Raw genomic sequence first — 20,221 nt, forward strand, 5'->3', positions numbered from 1 at the left:
TTGTGCTGGAGTTACAGCATTTTATTTCCCACTTAGGCACACTTGACAGACTTCTGGACTGAACATTTGAGTTTAACTTCAGAACATGAACTGTGGCCTCTATCTGTCTTTTTATTTTGATCACATCACAAGTGTTTTGTTGCTTCTCGATAACCATTATTACACTGTTTGCCTTTGGTGATCAAAGGAGTATAGAGTAATACAGAAAGGAATAATTTTCCTTACCCTTATTACATCAGTTTTCCCGTTTGTTTTATTTGCCTCTTCTTCCTTCTCCTTTCTCAGCTCCCCCTTTGTACAGCATACAACCTACCGCATTGAATACTACTTCAGAACTGAAGAAGTGTTCAATTTTAACTCTTTCTTCACCTACAAATCCTGCCAGACTTGCTGAGCTTCTCAAACGCTTGGTTTTATTTAGAGGTTAATGTTTATTGGCTGACCTTAGTTGGTGTTGACCAATGTAAGTTGCTGTTTGCTGAAGTTCTGCAGTCCTTGGGGTAGTTGTGTTCCCATGGTGCTGTCAGCGGGTTCAAGGACTTTGACCTAACAATGAAAGAATGCTACAATGTGTGTACAAGTCAGAATGATCTGCATTTCTCTATACCTAACCTGTCTCAAGTTCAGTTTTTTTAGTTGCTTTAGATCTTCATTATGCTTAAGATTCAACCAATTTTACTGCCCACGTTCTAGACTTGTACTGTGTCTAGTCCTAGTGCAGTGATGTTGCTGTCAATTAGTTCTGGCTGAGTGTTTTGTCCTTCATAGCCACAGTTTGTTTCAAATGTTTCTTCTGTTAAGTGTGAAAACCTGCCACATTGTGTCCATTCTTCCATTCTTGGAACCACATAGCATCAACCCGCCTTCTCAGAGTCATAGTCGTAGAGATGTACATCATGGAAACAAACGCTTCAGTTCAACTTGTTCATGGTGACCAGATATCCTAAATTCATCTAGTCCCATTTGCCATCATTTGGCCCATATCCCTCTAAACCCTTCCTATTTGTGTACCTGTCCAGATGCCTTCTAAATGGTATAATTATACTAGCCTCCATCACCACCTCTGCTGGCTCATTTCATACACGCACCACCCTCTGCGTGAAAAAGTTGCCCCATATGTCCCTTTTAAATCTTTCCCCTCTCACCTTAAACCTATGACCTCTAGTTTTGGACACTCCTACCCTGGCGAAAAACCTTGGCCATTCCCCCTTTCCATTCCCGTCATGATTATATAAACTTGCATAAGGTCACTCCTCAGCCACCGATGGTCCAGGGAAAATAGTCCCCATCTATTTAGCCTCTCCCTATAGCTCAAACCCTCCAACACTGGCAATATCCTTGTAAATCTCAGTATTCCAAAAGTGGCCTAACCAATCTCCTGTATAGCCGCAACATGACCTCCCAACTCCGAGACTCAATGCACTGACCAGTAAAAGCAAATGGAACAAATACTGCTTTCACCACCCTGTCTGCCTGCGACTTCACCTTCAACGAACTCTAAACCTGCACCCCAAGGTCTCTTTGTTCGGCAATCCTCCCCAGGACCTTACCATTAAGTGTATAAGCCTTGTCCTGATTTGCTGTACCAAAATGCAGCACCTCACGTTTATCTAAATTAAGCTCCATCTGCCACTCCTCGGCCCATATGCCCTTCTGATCAAGGTCCCTTTGTACTCTGGGGTAACCTTGTTTACTGTTGACTGTGCCACCAATTTTGGTATCCCTTGCAAGCTTACTAACGATACCTCCTATATTCACATCCAAATCTTTTATATAAATGGTAAAAACAGTGGACCCAGCACTGACCCTTTTCGACACACAGTTCCAGTCATTTGGTTTGTCTCCAGCACCACCTTTATTTTCAATTTTTGTAATTGTCTCTCTGCCTCAATTAAGTGGACCATACGTCATCCCTTCACTTGTTAGTCAGCTGTTCACACTTTACTTTTGATCACCTGCAAAGATTTGTTGTTCAGCCTGTAGACACTCCACTCACACCATTTATACTATCTTTTGATCTTTCTAAGTATAAATTCTGTGCCTGTTTGCTTTCCTCCACTTCACCTGATGAAGGAGCAGAAGTCTGAAAGAATGTGATTTGTAATAAACCTTTTGGACTATAACCTGGTGTCGTGTGACTTCTGATCTTTTCATGGCCTCAGCTCCACTTAACCTGCCCGCTCTCTATAACTCTTAATTCCTTTTCTGTTCAAAAATCTATCTTTGACTTAAAAATGTTCAATTAAGTATCCTTAACTACTTCACTGGGCAGGGACTTCCACAGATTCTGAACCCTTTGAGAGAAGTTGTTTTTCAACTCGGTCCTAAATCTGCTCCCTCTTTCTTTGAGGCAATGCCACCTAGTTCCAGTTTCACCTGCCAGTGGAAGCAACCTCCCTGCTTCTATTTAACATATTCCTTTCATAATTTTATTTTATAAGATCGCCCCTCATTCTTGTAAATTCCAGTGAGTATAGTCCTAGTCTACGCAGTCTCTCCTCAGCTAATCTTCTCAACTCTGGAATCAACCTAGAGAACCTCTTGTGCACCCTCTGCAGTGTCAATACATCCTTTCTCAAGTAAGGAGATCAAAATTGTACATACACCTCCAGATGGGGCCTTACCAACATCCTGTATAGCTGTAGCATAACTCCCTATTTTTAAATTCCATCCCTTCTGCAATTAAGGACAATATTCCCAGGAATAGCACCAGGCATACCTAAAAATGAGCTGTCAACCTGGTGAAGCAACGAAACAGGGCAACTTGCATGCCAAACAGCCTAAGAAGCAAGTATAAACACAGCTAAGCAATTCTACAACCGATGTATCACATCTAAGCTGCATAGTTCTGCCACGTCCAGTCATGATGCTGGGGGCACCTAAACAGCTGACTGGAGGAGGAGGCTCCCCAAATATCCCATCCTCCACTAATGGAAGGGCCCACCACATCAGTGCAAAAGAGAAGGCTGAAGCATTCACAGCAATCTTGAGCCACAAGTGCCAGGTGGGTGATCCATCTCGGCCACCTATGGTGGTCCCCAGCATCACAGGTACCAGTCTTCAGCCAGTTCGATTCACTCCACGAGATATCCAGCAACGGTTGGAAACACTGGATACTGTCAAGGCTACCGGCCCTGACAACATTCCAGCAATTGTAGTGAAGACTTGTGCTCCAAAATTTGTCCTTCCACTGGTCAAGCCGTTCCAGTGCAGTTTCAACACTGGCATCTACCTGACAATGTAGAAAATTGCCCAAGTATATCCTCTGTTTTAAAAGTAGAGCAAATCCAATCCAGCCAATTACCGCCCCACCAGTCTAATCTGGATCATTAGTAAAGTGATGGAAGGTCTGATCAATGCTGCTATCAAGCAGCATCTGCTCAGTGGTGCCCAGTTTGGTTTCTGCCAGGGTCACTCAACTCCTGACCTCATTACAGCCTTGGTTCACACAGTGACAAAAGAGTTGAATTCCAGAGTTGAAGTGAGTGACAGTCCTGAATTCAAGGCATTATTTGATTGAGTGTGGCATCAAGGAGCCCGAGCAAAATTGGAAAAAGTGGGTATTGTGGGTAAACTCTCTGTTGGCTGGAGTCATATCTGGCTCACAGGAAGATTGTCATAGTTGTTTGAGGTCAGTCATCTCACCTCGAGGACATTGCTGCAGGAGTTCCTCAGGGTAGTGTCTGAGGCCCACCCATCTTCAGCTGCTTCATCAATTACCTTCCCTCCATCATAAAATCATAGGTGGGGATGTTTGCTGACAATTGCGCGATATTCATTCGTGACTCCTCACATACTGAACCAGTCCAGGTTCAAATGCAACAAGATCTGGACAATACTCAGGCAAGTGACATTCATGCCACACAAATGCCGATAAGAGGTAATCTAACCACTGCTGCCTTTACATTGAATTCCCCACTGTCAACTTCCTGGGTGTCATCATTGACCAGTAATGCAACTGTACTCGCCACATAGCCTCTGACCTATTCTTGTAGCAGATGCCTAGGAAAACTGCGGTAAGTAACTCTCCTAACTCCCCAAAGCCTGTCCATCAAGGCACAAGTCAGGAGTGTGTTGGAATACACCATAGTTGCCTAGATGGGTGCAGTTCCAACAACACTCAAGCTTGACACCAAAGGTGCTTGATTGGCAGCACATCCACAAATATCCACTCCCTCCATCACTGACACTCTACAGCAGTGTGTAATATTTACAAGATGCACTGCAGAAATTCACCCAAGATCCTCAGTTAGCACTTTGCAAATGCAGAACCATTTCCATCGAGAAGGACAGGGGCATCAGATACATGGAAGCACCACCATCACCAGGTTCCCCTGCAAGTCACTCACTATCTTGACAGGGAAATATATTGCTGTTCCTTCAGTGTCACTGGGTCAAAATCTTGGAATTTCCTCTCTGAGGACATTGTGGGTTAACCCACAGTAGGTGGACTGTAGCGGTTCAAGAAGGTAGCTCACCACCATCACCTCAAGGGCAACTAGGTTCAGGTAACAAAAGCTGGTTGGCCAACCAGCAACACGCACATCCTACAAATTAATTAAAACAGCAAAGAACTTCTGTTCTGTTTTCACAGAACACAAGACAAATAACTTCCCAGAGTCACGTGTAGGCCAGACCAGGTAAGGATGGCAGATTCCTTCCCTAAAGGGCATGAGTGAACCAGATGGGTTTTTCCAACAATTGACAATTGATTCACAGTCATCATGAGATTCTTGAATTCTAGATATTTTATTGAATTCAAATTCCACTATCTGCCGTGGCGGGATTCAAACCTGGGTCCCCAGAATGGGTCTCTATATTAACAATCTAGCAATAATACCACTAGGCCATTGCCTCCCCGCAGTGGCAGTGAAAGCTGATGAAATGCTCCAGGGCCTGATGTGCATCCCAGCATACTGTAATAGAGAATGTGTTGGTTTTAACCTTATAAAACTTTGTAGATTCTGGAGCAGTTCTATCATATTGGAAGGGGGCAATATAACATCTCTATTTTTAAAAAGGAGGAGAGGGAAAATCTGGAATGATCGACCTGTTAGCTTAACATCAGTAGGAAGAAAACGTAGGAGTCGATTCAGTTTAAAAAAGAGTGACAATAGAACACTTTGGAAGTACCAAAGTCAGCATGGATTTTAGTTGTATTTGATAGACCTGCTGGAATTTTTATGAGGACGTGGCTAGCATAATAAATAAGCAATGTTTGAGAAGCTTTTGATGAAGTCCCACATAAGAAGAGGTGAGTGTGCAAAATGAAAGCACATGGGATTGGTGGTAATATACTGATATGGGATGAGAATTATTCAGCAGATAGCGAGCAAAGGGTTGGAATCAATCTGGTCATTTTTGCTTGGAAGGCAGTGTCAAGTGCGCAGTGGTCTGTGCTTGGAGCATGAGTTAGTCACAATATATATCAATGAATTGGATGAGGAAATCAAATGCAATATTTGCAATTTGGCTGTTAGGTGGGCTGTGAATGGTAAGAAGGATCTACAGAGGCTTCAGAGTCATTCAGACAAGTTCAAGGAGTGGACAAATGCGTGGCTAATGCAGTATAATATGGATAACCATGGAATTCTCTCCTTCAGCATAAAAAGAGAATGGCAGATAGTCTGTGTTATGGTGATAGATTAGGAAATATTGATGTTCAAAGGAACTTGGCTGTCCTATAATCTGGTCATTGAATGCAAGAATTGAGGTGCAGTAAACAGTTAACAAAGGAAATGGTATGTGGGTCTTCATTGCAAGAGTGCTTGACTACATGAGGAAGGAAATCTTACTGCAATTGTACAGGGCCTTGATGAGACCTCACCTGGAGTATAGTGTGCAGTTTTGGTCTCCTTACTGAAGAAAATTGAAACTCGTCACAGAGGGAATGCGGCTAAGTTTCACTAGGCTCGTTCCTGGGATAGCGTGCTTGCATGAAAGATGGGTGAACTGTGCTTGTATTCACTGGAGTTTTGAAGGATGAAAGAGGATCTCATTGAAATGAGAAAAATCTAACAGCTGTATGGACTGTATGCAGAGATGATGTTTTGCCTGCATCAGAACAAGGCATCACAGTCTCAGAATTTGTGGTAAGGGCCATTTCAAACTGAAATGAGAAGAAATTTCTCTATTCAGAGGATGGTAAACCTGTGAAATTCTTTACCACAAGCTTTATAAAAGCCAAGTCATTTACGAAAGAAATAGATTTACAGTGACTTGAGGTGCCAAGGTGGTATGGGGAGAGAGCGTGAGTGTGTCATTAAAATAGAGGATCAGCTGTGATCTTGTTCCATAATTGATTGGGCTCAATGGGCCAAATGGCTGACTTTTCCTCCAATTTTCTACATTTCTGAAAGGTGGTTTCAAAAGTTTTTTGATTCCTAACTCGTTTTAGATGTGAGATGTGCTAACATGCTCTGTAAGTTTGAAGTTCATCAATCTAGTGCTCAAGTGTAGTGACGAAATATTCGTGCAAGTGTTAAGATGCTTAGAAATCTTTATATTGCACCTTCAGCAATTTATTGGTCTGACCATTTGTATTTTCTGAACAACTTGCATTTTCATTCTTAAACAGTAAATACCCTGAAATACTTGCTATTTACTGTCTGTCATCCTTTGACATTTGTAACAAGTACAACCAAATTGTCATTTTGTCTGTGATTTATTTGAATATGTTCCTCAAGCTGTGCATTTGCTGGCAGCGAATCAACCCACAGATTCTCATGGGTTATTAGAGGAAGTATTCTTGATTCCTTTTCAGTGACAAGTGCATGATAATTCATTAATATTCAATGGAAGGATTATGAGGGACGTTGTGTCCAAATCCAAAAAATGTAACCAATGATCTTAAAATAGTATCGTAACATCAAACATGAAGAAATGGAATCAATTACCTTAAGTTTTCCTGTTGAAAAGTATAGACATATCCCTTATCCCAAAACAAGATTTGCCATCAACTGTCCTCCCAAATTTGCAATCTGCTTTGCAGATTCTTGTATGGAATTACTTTTAACATCCTCTTCTTTCACTTCATTACCATCTCTCCAGATAGCCATTGAATTTACTTGAATGTTTTTTAGACCACACTTCCATTCCACTCATTTGCCTAACTTACTTTGGCTCCAGTGCTTACTGAATAGATTTCAAATTGGCCATTCCTGTAGATGTTGATGAAGAGAAAATTATAGTGTAGGATTTTAGCATGTTAGAAATATTTATGGATTTGATTACTTCAGCAATTAAATATCATTGTCAATTTCCACTTAGTGCCCCAAAGAAGAAAAACATAAGTGCTTTTCAATTTCATTGGACAATTTATGCTGTATTTTGTTTTGCATGTGAAATGGCTGAAGTCTAAGATGTTTGTCTTTGTTTGCAGATCACAGCCAAGTTTGCCATCATGTTCATCACCGTACAATACAATGTCACATACACCAACATAGGTAAGAGATAGCTGTTGGATATTTATTTTGGAGTTTACATCTGGCTTGATTGATGGTAACTTTGTTGCTTAACAAGGTGGTTTTTCACTGAAACATGCTGTGCATTAACAGTGAAATTTTTTAATGCAGAACAGCGAATAAAATAAACCAAGTTACTTGCATATAATATAATGTTAAAGATTTAAAAACAGTAAAAATACAATCCCATCTATCCCAGCACGATCACTTTATAGTACTTGAAACAGAGAATTCCATTTTTTATCACATGTATAGGTTTGATTTAATCATTTGTTTCAATTTCCGCTCTTGAGGCTATGCACATAACTGAGTTTAAGCTTTCCCAGGTTTGAAAAACATCTTCACGATTCTAGTCAAATACTTCTGGCCTGAAACTTTCAAACTAAACTCCTAACAATAGAAATTGAGAAATTTGTATTTTTACATCCAACTCCCAACAAGAATGACTTCTGTGATCTGAAATGCAAATTTTGCAAGCTATTCATTCTTCTCCTCTCCCATCTATTGAAGCTAAATAAAATCATGAATCTTCTCAATGCAAAACCAAGCAAATGCACTTCAATGTTTACTGTGTCTGATTCGAAAACCTCCCAGTGCATTTAATTCCCATTATCGCCCCATAGACACTGTCATGCTGGTTTAAAAAAGTCATGGCTCAAGAAATATTAACATTCAGCCCCCTTGCTATGGTTAAATCCATTTGGAGTACTTTGAGCAAATCTGTGTGCACAACACCTTGGTAACAATGTAGTTGCTTCAGAAAACAATAGGGGAGATAAAGATGAACTAATTCTACTGGTTGATGTTCTAGAATTAGGGGGCGTAGTCTAGGAATTAGGATCAGACCATTCAGGAGAGATATTACAAAGCACTTGTATGCACCAAGGCTGATAAGGTTTGGAACACTTCCACAAATGGCAGTTGATGCAAGATCATTTGTTAGCTTTAAATCTGAGAAAAATTTGTGTTAAGCAAAGGTCTTGAGGGCTGTAGGTCAACGGAGGTAGATCACAGATCAGCCATGATCTCATTGAATGGTAGAGCGGGCTTGAGGGGTTGAATGGCCTACACCTGTTATGGTCATGGACTCAGACCACTCGCAACAACTTCAGAACTCAAACTTGAAAATAAATGTTGTGTATTCACATACATCTTAGACCTTGCATCACAGTGGTGTTCCACAGGCCTCAAAGTTGGATCCCTTGCTGTTAGGGTGTATAGTAATAATTTAAACTTAAATGTGGGAAGTATAATTGTGGATAGCTGTCAACTGTATGTCATGATCAGTGGTTTGGTGAAGTGGGCAGAAAAGTGAAAAGTGCAATTCAGTCGGCAGAAATGAGGTTATTTATTTGGGAAGGACAAACAAAACCAGAGACTAACAAAAAATTGATGACATTGGGAGTGATAGGGGAAGTGCCACACCTTAGCGTACATGTCTGCAGATTTCTGAAGGTGGTAAGACAGACTAGTTCAAAACCCATGCCTGTCACCATCTAGAAGGACAAGGGCAGCAGATACATGGGACCACCACTGCCTTCAAGTTCTTGTCCAAGCCACTCATCATGCAGTCTTAGAATAATATCATAGTTTCTTCAGTGTTGTTGGGACAGATTCCCGATTCTCTAATGGCATCTCTGCTTCTAACAAGTTGCTGTATCTTTCCTGGAATCCTGTGGCCAGTAAACATGACAAAAACAGCTGAATAACTCATTCAAATATTTTGTTTGATATGAACATTTATTCTAATTTTTGAGCAAATTTAACTTGTGCTCATATCTAGCATTACATTGTAAACATGCATAAAAGATCAAACAACTTGGCCTAAATTGTAAATCATAAACAGTTATGTTCATAGTGCCCTGCCTGCAGCAGTGATTTCTGTAGAGATTGATCTGAAGGACCTTGTCCAGGTCTTGGGACTTGATCTTAAGAAGCTTTGCTAGAATTGTTACAGTTGTTTTGCCTTTTTTTAAAAAAAAATTTAGTTGTCAGTGATTTTTTGTCATTTAGCCATATGTAATTTTTTTCATAGAAAAAAATATGTAACTCTGTTTCAGAATTGTTTCCTTCTGGAATTGCGCCTGTGCTTAAATGTGTGTCCTTTGTTCTCACTCAGGGTTGCTTCTTATACTGTGCCCATGAATTTGTCATTAGTTTGCACACAAAACCAGTCTTTACTGTTTGGTTTTATTACTGTGGTGTTATTATTGAAAAAAATTGGAGCGTGTTTGTAAATTTCTCAATTTGGGTTTAACTGATTAGAAAATTTGAGTTTAATTTGCTGTAAGCATGATGTAAACGATATATACGACAGGAACATTATATCATTTAAAAGAAGATAGATGTGTGCAATATTCTAGAAGTTGATATGTTGAATTTAATGTTGCATTCACTTGCAGGTCAGATTGCAATAGAGAACAGTGTGTTTATTTGATCGCTCAGTTAATAAGCTTGAGACAAAAACAAACTGGTGAAACTCAGCAGGTCTGGCAGCATGTGTGGGGCAGCAAGAGTTAATGTTTCAAGTCTGATGACTCTTCTTCAGAATAAGTTAGAGAGTTTGGAAGATATTCTGAGAGACTGAGCCAAAAGATACTTTTAAGAACTATTGTAATATGTAAGAGAGTGTTGAATAGGCTTGTTTTCATAGGGGATGCAACATGTGATCAATTTCTGACACTATATCAAATTAACTCTCAAAAGAAGCGAAAGGCAGGCAAGCTGCTACTGACTTCACAGCTGCCTATAAAACAGTGGCATGCTGACTTGCTCCTGAAGTGACCAGAGTGCTTCAGATCTGGGCCTGGTTGATTGGGCTCAATGCTAGCCCCAATACTGTTCAAAATATATACACTGACTTCCCAATGACTGTCTTGCAAGTTCATCTATGCTGATAGTATCTGTCATGTCTCTGAAGCTCTGTCCATCTGTATCCTGGACCAGATACTTAATGATGTTAAAAATTTGATAAATGACTGCAGCACATAGCATTGCGCCCTGAATCCTTTTGAAACAGTGTACTCTGCATCCACAGTGCTTGTGTAAAAGAATGCATATCATCATGGACGGTTAGAAACTAAAGCCTAACCCATGGTTAGCTTAATTGATTGCACGGCTGGTTGACAGAACACAGAATGATGCTATAACAGTGTGGGTTCAGTTCCAGCAGTGGATGAGGTGACATGAAGGACTCTGTTTCTCGATCTCTCGCCTCTCTTGAGGCATGGTGGCCCTCAGGTTAAACCGGCACCAGTTGTGTCTCTCTCAGGGAGCAGGCCTTTAGTTCTCTGGAACTATGGCAACTTTATCTTAGCACAAACCAATATACTTGGGAGTGGCACTTGATGGCATGACTTGTTCTGCTGGATCTGCACAGGGTGCTGCTGCCACACTACTGAATCTCATTTTTATTTTTTCATGGCATGGGCTACACATTTATTTTCCATTCCAAGCTGCCTTGCAGAAAGTGGCAGTGAGCTGCTGCCTTAAACTTCTGTCACTATTGGGGGTGAATGGATGTTAGGAAGTGAGTTCCAGGATTATGACCTAGCGGCAGTGAAGGAATAACTATGTAGTTTGAATCAGGATTGTGTGTGACTTAGAGGAGAATTTGCAGATTGTGGTGTTTTTATGCATCTGCATGAAAGGTCAGGGTCACTGGCTTGGGAGGTGCCTTGGTGTGTTAGTGCTTACTGCATCTTGGTGAAGGGAGTAAGTCTTGAAAGTGTTATATGGAATGGCTAGTTAAGCAGATTACTTTTTCCAGGATGGCGTCAAACGTGAGTTTTGTTGGAGCTACGCTTGTCCAAGCAAGTAGAGAACATGTCCTCACACATCTGACTTGTGCCTTGTAGACAGCACTGGGAAGTCAGGAGAGGAGTTAATCACTGCAGAATTGCTAACCTTGTGACCTGCTCTTGTACCTCTCAGTACTTCTATGGTAGGTCCATGGCAATCCCCAGAATGTTAGTGGGGGATTCAGTGGGGTAACATCATTGAATGTAAAACAACAGTAGTTAGATTCTTTTGTTGAGTATGGTTATTTTGTGCCACTGTGTGGTGTGAATATTACTTGCCATTGATCAGCCCAAACCTGAATGTCGTCCAGGTCTTGCATCTGGACCAGGGCTACTTTAGTATCTGAGGAGTCACAAATTGTGCAATCATCAGCAAATATAGCCACTTCTGACCTTGTATAGAGGGTTGTTGAAGCAGCTGAAGATGGTTAGGCCAATAGCACAATCTTGAGGAACATCTGGAGAGGCGTCCTGGAGCTGAGATGACTGACCTGCAACAACCACCATCATCTTCCTTTGTGCTAGGTATGACTTCTTTGAGTAGAGTTTTGCCCTGATTGCTATTGATTCCATTTTTATGAGGGATCCTCAGGTGCAGTTGGAATGTTGCCTTGACATCAAGAGCAGTCAATCGCTTCACTCAAGTTCAGCACTTGTGTCCTTATTTAAACTAAAGCTGTAATTAGGTCAGGAGCTGAATGGCCCTGGTGAAACCTAACTTAACATCATTGAGCAGTTTATTTTCAAGTGCTATCTGATGGCACTGTTGACCGCCCCTTCCATCACTTTGCTGATGGGGAGTAGACTGATAGGTGATAATTGGCCAGGTCGAAATTGTTAGGCATTTTATGCACCAGATATATCTGGGCAATTTCTTTTCATGTTGGGTAGATGACAGTGTTGTAGCTGCACTGGAATATCTTGTCCAAGTGAAGGGCTAGTTATAGAATCATAAAGACGTACAGCATGGAAACAGACCCTTCGGTCCAACTCGTCTATGCTGACAAATATCCTAAATTAATCCAGTCCCATTTGCCAGCATTTGGCTCCTATCCTTTTAAACACTTGTCTGATTCACATGCCCATCCAGGTGCCTTTTAAATGTTGTAATTATACCAGCCTTCACCACTTTGTCTGGCAGTTCATTCCATACATGACCCTCTGTGGAAAAAGTTGCCCCTTAGGTCCCTTTTAAACTTTCTGCTCTCTTCTTAAACCTATGCCCTCTAGTTTTGGACTCCCCTACCCTGAGGAAAAGACATTGTTCTGGAGTACAAGTCTTCAGTAATTTTGCTGCAGTATTTGGAGGATCCATAGCCTTTCCTGTGCCTTTACCTATTAATATCACATGGAGTAGATCAAATTTGGATCAGACCTGATAATTATGATATTGGGGACTTTGCAGGGGGAGGCAGAGATTGATTGACTGTCCATTTGGCTCAAGTTACATGCATATATTTGAGTCTTGCCTTTTTGCGTTGATGTACTTGGCTCCTATATCATTATGGCTGGGGATATTTATGGAGCCTCCACCTCTTGTTAGTTTAGCTCACCACAACCATTAACTGAATGTGGCAGGGCTGGAGATCTGATCCATTAATTGTATGATCACTTTGCCTTGTCTTTGCATGCTATTTCTGTTGAGTATGGAAGTAATCTTGTGTTGGGGCTTCAGCAGGTTAACACTTTTTTTGTAGACCTGGTGCTGTATCTGGCTTGCCTTCCTGCAATCTTCAAAAAACCATGGGATTGATCTCCTGGCTTAAGGCGATAGTAGAGTGGGGGATCTGTTGAGCCATGCAGTTTCAGATTGTGATTGAATACAGTTCTATTGATGGTCCACAGTGCCTCATGGATGCTCATCCTTGAGTGGCTAGATTTGTTTTAAGTTCTGATTGAAGAGTCACTGGACCTGAAATGTAAACTTGGATTTCTGTCCACAGATGCTGCCAGACCTGAGTCTTTCCAGCAATTTGTTTTTGTTCTTGTTTGATTTTGGTTTCCTGTTTTAAGTCTATCCTGTTTAGCATGGCGGTAGTGCCACGCAACATGGAGGGTATCCTTGCTGTGAAGACGTGATTTGGTCTCCATAATGACTCTGTGTGGCACTCACTCCTATGGACAGATGCATCTGTGACAGACTGTTAAGGGCAAGGTCCGAAGATTTTTCCCTCCTGTTTGTTCACTTGCTGTCCATCACTCACCCAGTCGAGCAGTTATATCCTTAATACTCTGCCATCTTTGTCAGTAGTGGTGCTGCAGTGTCATTCTGGGTGAAGAACATTGAAATCCCTGTAGTGAGAGGTGTGAAATGTTCTCTTTTTTTGAAGGTGTTTGGATTTTCGGCTCATGGTATATCGGTGTTTGTTTGTTTTTCTGTGAAGGAATTTAAAAATTCAGATTGATTTAAATTCATAACTCTCGAAAAAAAATACTGTCGATGAGTAGATAACTACAAGGCCTCGTGGGGTGTTAATGGAGGTTTGTTTATATTGTGGGAGCTTGACTGACTGAAGAAAGAAAACAGTGATACATTAGTTTAGCAGATTATAGATGAGCCATTTTTTAAAAGAAGAATTTAGTTTGAAAGCTTTTGAATTCAGTTGAAAGTCAACTTGACCAGACTCAAATGCAAACATAATCTTTCTGAGAAGAAGAAGATTGTTCAGATGAGTTAGGGAGTATTTAACCTCCAAAAAGTGTAGTTTGTAAAACTCGGGGGAGACATGGAGTCTTTGGTTAGAGTTCTGCAGATTTTTGAAACTTCAGTCTCAGATCTTAGTTTAGTGAATATTCCAGGATAAAAGACTTCATAGCTCACAGGACTGGAACTGAAAAGAAACAGAGTCATAGAGATATAGATATCCAACACAAAAACAGAGCCTTCGGTCCGACTAGTCCATGCCGACCAGATATCCCAAATAAACTAGATCTATTTGCCAACATTTGGCACTTAGCCCTCAAAACCCTTCATTTTTATATACCCATCCAGATGCCTTTTTAAATAATTGTACCAGCCTCTACCACTCCCTCTGACAGCTCATTTCATACACGCACCACCCTCTGCGTGAAAATGTTGCCCTGTAGGTCCCTTTAAGTCTTTACCTGCTCACCCAAACCTATGCCCTCTAGTTTCTGACTCCCCCACCTGGGGGAAAAGATCTTGTCTATTCACCCTATCCATGCTCCTCATGATTTTATAAGCCTCTGTAAGGTCACCCCTCAGCCTCTGATGCTCCAGGGAAATAGCCCCAGCCTATTCCGCATCTCCAGATAGCTCAAACCCTCCAACCCTGGCAACATCCTTGTAAATCTTTTCTAAACCCTTTCAAGTTTCACAGCTTCCTTCCTATAACAGTGGGGCCAGAATTGCACACAATATTCCAATAGTGGCCTAACCAATGGTCACAACATGACCTCCCAACTCCAATACTCAACGTACTGACTAATAAAGGCAAGCATACCAAACACCACCTTCACCATCCTGTCTACCTGTGACTCTGAAGAAACTGTGAACCTGTCCTCCATGGCCTCTTTATTCAGCAATGCTCCGCAGGACCTTACCATTGTGTATAAGTCCTGCCCTGATTTGCCCCTCCAGAATGCAGAACCTCACATTTATCTAAATTAAACTCCATCTGCCACTCCTCGGCCCTTGTACTTTGAGGTAACCTTCTTTGCTGTCCACTGTACATCCAATTTTGGTGTCATCTGCAAACTTGCTAACCATACTTCCCATGTTCACTTCTAAATTGTTTATATGAATGACGAAAAGCAGTGGACCTAGCACCAATTCTTGTGATACGCTGCTGGTCACTGGCCTCCAATCTGAAAAGCAACCTTCCGCCACCATCCTCAGTCTTCTACCTTTTGAGCCAGTTCTGTATCCAAATAGCTAGTTCTCCCTCTGTTCCGTGTGATCTAACCTTGCTAACCAGTCTACCATGAGGAACCTTGACGAAAGCCTTGCTGCGGTTGAATAAATCCGACTGCTTTGGTTGGGAAGCAATTACTCTGGATTTTGCTGACTCTGTTTGAGAGTGGATGGGATATTATTTTGCTGTGTGTTTTGAAATCTATTATTTAGCTTGTTTTTTAAAACAGGTTTCTTTCGTGAAATGAGCTTCTGTTTTATTGTTCAAACCAAATCTGTAGCCAGGCACACTTGTGTTTCAGTGAGAGACCCCTCAGTAAAGGAACACTACATGAAAAAGAATCTAGTTTTCATTGATTTTGGATTTGCTCAGTATAACATGAGCTGGGATTGTAACAAGTGGGAACTCTTGCCAGGACCTGAGTTCATGAAATTTAAGTGAGATCTATATCTCACTTAAAGAAACAGTTTTGTGGCATTGGAGGGCATAAAATGTTTGTTGACAAATGAACAGTGGTCCAATTCGGTGGTATTTCCACCTGAGTGTGTTAATTAAATTTTGCAAATTACGTAGGAAATTGCATTCGTGGGTCACTTGGACCGTTGGAAACATGTACTAAAATATTAAAACGTGATATTTGGCCAGAATAATACGAAAATGTTAACTTTTTTGCTACATCTGCCATATGTGGGGAAGCCCCCAACCATCAATTAATCCATTTCCTTTATTTCTGGTAGCAGATTCGGAGAAACATTGAGTAGTTCCTCAGAGAAGAGATTAGCGCTAAGTTAAAGTAATCATAGAATCGGTGCAGACATGATAGGTTTAATCAGCCAAATGTTTTCCATCTGCAGCATAACAACTCTACGATTTCAAAATCTCTGCAAAGTTGCAGGGGTTTTCCAAAAAAAGTCACTTTAACCCCTTAGCCACTGCGCCAGTGTTGTTGGTATTTCAAGCAAGGACAGAGACAAAGGGTAATTGGTAAGTACTGTCAGCATAATTCCCCTATCTCTTGTGGTCTCTCAGTGGCCTGGTGTGGTGTGATGGTCTTTCACCCTGGTGTGGTCTCAGCAAATAATTTTGATCTTGAGGTGATTCCAGAGCGGTCTCCTGACCTCGAACCTTGTGATGAAGCCCAGCGGTCTAGAGTCAAGACTGGCACAGACTGGAGGCTAGGTGGCAGGACTGGGTTGGAAGTACCATTCTGAACTTTTTATTTCTACACTTTCTAGTTTTATTCCTACAATCTGCAATGCTGGACCTTTTTTTCTATTTTATAATTTTTTCATTTTATAATTCTTTCCCTCCTAAAAACTTGTACTGAAGAATCTGTATCTAGGTACCTTTGTACCTAAGATGGTGCTGTAAGTGGTGACTTGTAAACTTATCACTGTATTCGTCTGAGTACATGTGACAATAAAGCTAATTCAGATGATGCAGGACCACTTACCAGAAACCAGGAATGTGAATCAGCGTATTGTAAATATGGGTTCTTCCAGATTTCTAAAGCAGAGCCTTCAGGAAAAAAATCTGCAAAAATGGTGGTGGATAAGTTATTTTAATTGTTCACAATATATGAAATAGCCAAAGAAATACAGTCAGATTAAGGTTCAAATTTTACGGTATATTCGAAGAAAGGATGACGTGGGAATAAAGCAGTTTACATCTTCAGCTCAGCACCCATGATCTCAAGCTGCTTTGGAAAAATGACGTCAAACTTTGGTCCATTTCGAGATTATCATTAACTGTGTCAAGCTGATAATATCTCCTACATGTAGATTGTGATCGATTGTTTGATTGCAGTGTCTCTGACATTTGATCTCCACATTTGCTTGGGTTACCTTACTATGTGTACCTCAGACAGTTGCTTCGCACCAAACACCTGCTCTTCCCTACTGTGCACGTCACTTTGAGTTCTGCTTCCAGAAAATCTGCGGTCAGAGTAAAGTGCATGCTCTTAATAGGTTTTGCCAGTTGTTGCTTCATGTTTTGGTATGGACCAGATAAGCTATCATTGCCTGGTACAATAAGTTTCGTGGTGACATTGCAAACAAATGAATAAAAAATACACTAGGAGCTGATGTGTGAAACCAGTATATTACAGTACAAGAATCTGAGGCTATTCAGTCCATTATGTCCATGTGTATTCTCTGCAAGAGCAGCTCATCTAATCCTGCTCCTGTGTCTGGTCTTGCACATGCAGTACTTTTTTCCTCACCTGCTTATGGAATGGATCCATGTAGAATGAAGAAAAATTACAGGGAAAGCTGCCATATCTGAACAACGCAAACGGACTAGGTGCTTGGAAACAAATCATGACCACAGAATTAACCTCCTGTCCTCCACACTTGAAAGCAGCCAGCAATGTTCTGTATGTTTCAGAGGTCTACATGCAGCATGACCAGCAGCTTCTTGAATTGCAAACTGAAGCAATAATGATGAATGATGAACCTGGGCCATCTAAAAAGAAGCTAAAAATTGTTATATTGCTCAGGAATGGGATTTTCTTTTCACAGCTGTAAAAGATTAGAGCATTTGCCTTGATGGTCACCAGAGTAAAATGAGCAAAAATGGAAATTTTGAATGGCACCGCACAATGATACACAGTAAAATCCAAGAAAGTTTTCCCTTGAACAGCATGCTTCACACAGAGTTGACAAGCTGAAGGCTGTGCTAAAGGTCAAGTTGTTCTTCAAACTAGCAGCGAAAAGTTAAGGCCTGCACTGAAGCATCGTTTGATGTTTGCCAACTTTTGGCAACACATTTGTAGGTAGCCAGCTGCTTAAAGAGGCATTGACTGTGGTCACTAACAGTTTAATTAAAAACTTTAACAGCAAAAAATAAATGGCAATCCAGAGCATGTCACTTGGTGCATTTAAGTACAGGATGAGTGGAATCGTTGTTTGAAGGTGTTTTTCAGCAACTACAGCAGGCCTTGAAGGGCTGTGACTGCTTCTCTGCAGTTTGAGTCCACTGACATGACTGACACAGTCCAGATGATTGCATTTGTGTGGTTGGTTTTTAAGGACAAAACAAAAGATCTTCTTGCTGTTTTGCCCTTGAAACAGGGAATAATTCAAAAGGTATGCGTTTGTTTGATAAAACATTGCAATCAAGAAGCTGGTCTTCATCACAACTGATGATTTACACCAAACATATTTGGCACAATTTGATGCATTTTGCAGAAATGATCTTGATTTCCCCTCTTTGGCCGATGACCACTGTAATCCACCAGCAAGTATTAGTGAGTAAAGTTATGGAAATTTTGCATGTAATGGAGATTTTGGTTGAGATTGTAAAGTTTAATTCGAGCAAGAGTCTTTTGGCATCACTTGTTTAAATACTTAGTCGATGAATTCTGCCTACAGTGAATTCATCCTTGTAACCGGATGTTGAGGTGGCTAAGTCAAGTTAAGGTTTTGCAAAATTTTTCAGATATGATGCCTGAAATCATCCTTAAATGGAGGAATAAAGTGTATAGTGAGCTGTCAAACAATGCGTGGTTGCTGTATTTCAGGTGTTTTACAGATATAATGTTAAAACCTGAACAAGTTGAACTGTGACTGCAGGGAAAGGACAAGAGACTTTGATCAGTACTGTGACTGTATTCGAATCAAAACTAAGTCTGAGGTCTTAATTCAAACAAAAACACTATAACAGTTCCTGAGTCTGGAGAAAACACTGGAAAAATTCAAAGATAGTTCAGCACAGTGCAGGCCCTTCGGCCCACGATGTTGTGCTGAACCTTTATCCTAAACTTAAGGTCTATCTAACCTCAACCCCTACCTTATACTATCATCCATATGCCTATCTAATAGCCGCTTAAATGCCCCTAATGAGGTCGACTCCACTACCCTCTCCGGCAATGCTTTCCACGCCCCTACCACTCTCTGATTAAAGAACCTACCTCTGACGTCTCCCCTATATCTACCTCCACTCACTGTAAAACTATGCCCCCTCATAATAGCTACCTCCACCCTAGGAAAAAGTCTCTGGCTGTCTACTCTATTTATACATTTTGTACACCTCTATCAAGTCACCTCTCATCCTTCGTTGTTCTAAAGAGAAAAGCCTTAGCTGACTCGACCTTTCCTCGTAAGACCTTCCCTCCATTCCAGGCAACATCCTGGTAAATCTCCTCTGCACCTTTTCCAACGCTTCCACGTCTTTCCTGTAATGAGGTGACCAGAACTGGACACAATACTCCGGATGTGGCTGAATCAGGGTTTTGTATAGCTGGAGCATAACTTCACGGCTCTTGAACTCGATCCCTCTATTAATGAAAGCTAACACACCATACGCTTTCCTAACAACTCTATCCACCTGGTTGGTAGCTTTCAGAGAACTGTGGACATGAACTCCAAGATCCCTCTGCTCCTCCATGCTGCCAAGAATCTTTCCATTAACTCTGTATTCTGCTTTCAAATTTGTCCTTCCAAAATGAATCACCTCCACCCAGAAAATGAATCACCTCTACCCAGAAAATTTCAGTGTACACCAGTGGAAGTTGGCAAAACAATTCAACAGGCAATTCCAGGAATTAGGTGTGATGGGGGGAAAAAAAATCACCATTTTTGTCTCCATTCCATTCCTTAAAGTAGACATTGGTAGGTTGGCTACCAAATTCCACTGGCTGATTGACAAACCACTGGAGTTGGTGGAGACCCTTACTATGCAAAATGATATTGAGCTTAAAAGTCAGATCAAAGGACAGCAATGTGAATAGAGAAAAGTACCCACTTGTACTGTTTATACTTTTTGTCATGCAAGCTTGCTTTGACCTTGCATACCCTTTGTGAGACATTGTTGTCCAAAATGAAAATTAAGTTCAAGTATTGCATCACCTCTCAGATTCCCATTTGGACTGAAAAGAAGTTTCAAACTATAACCCAGACTTGAAGGCACTGGCAGGTAATGCGCAATTACAGATGTTGAACTGAGAATTGGTAAGTAGAAGACAAAATAAATGATTATGCATACTTGGCTTTAGGTTTATATAGTACCAAAATAAAATGTGTATAGTATATTTTCTTCATGGTAGATCCTGCACTGGATGTTGCACTTAATTTCAAAAAGTAAT

General features: G+C 40.9%; 1 protein-coding gene and 1 long non-coding RNA gene across 4 annotated transcripts in view; one reads left to right on the forward strand and one right to left on the reverse strand.

The window, feature by feature from the left end:
• LOC109927927 (protein kinase C-binding protein 1-like) overlaps nucleotides 1–20,221 on the reverse strand; it is a 222,528-nt gene that overhangs the window by 79,018 nt on the left and 123,289 nt on the right. The window lies entirely within an intron of this gene.
• The window catches only part of LOC125485443, a 54,239-nt gene that overhangs the window by 27,297 nt on the left and 6,721 nt on the right, over nucleotides 1–20,221 (forward strand). For 2 of the 3 annotated variants that reach the window (XR_007264170.1, XR_007264169.1), the window contains exons 2-3: nucleotides 7,382–7,445; nucleotides 19,993–20,087. This is a non-coding gene — a long non-coding RNA (uncharacterized LOC125485443). The remainder of the gene's footprint in view (nucleotides 1–7,381; nucleotides 7,446–19,992; nucleotides 20,088–20,221) is intronic. The other variant, XR_007264171.1, reaches the window with a different exon arrangement.

The sequence above is a fragment of the Rhincodon typus genome, chromosome 19 (assembly GCF_021869965.1).
Source record: "Rhincodon typus isolate 14 chromosome 19, sRhiTyp1.1, whole genome shotgun sequence".
NCBI classification, from domain to species: domain Eukaryota; kingdom Metazoa; phylum Chordata; class Chondrichthyes; order Orectolobiformes; family Rhincodontidae; genus Rhincodon; species Rhincodon typus.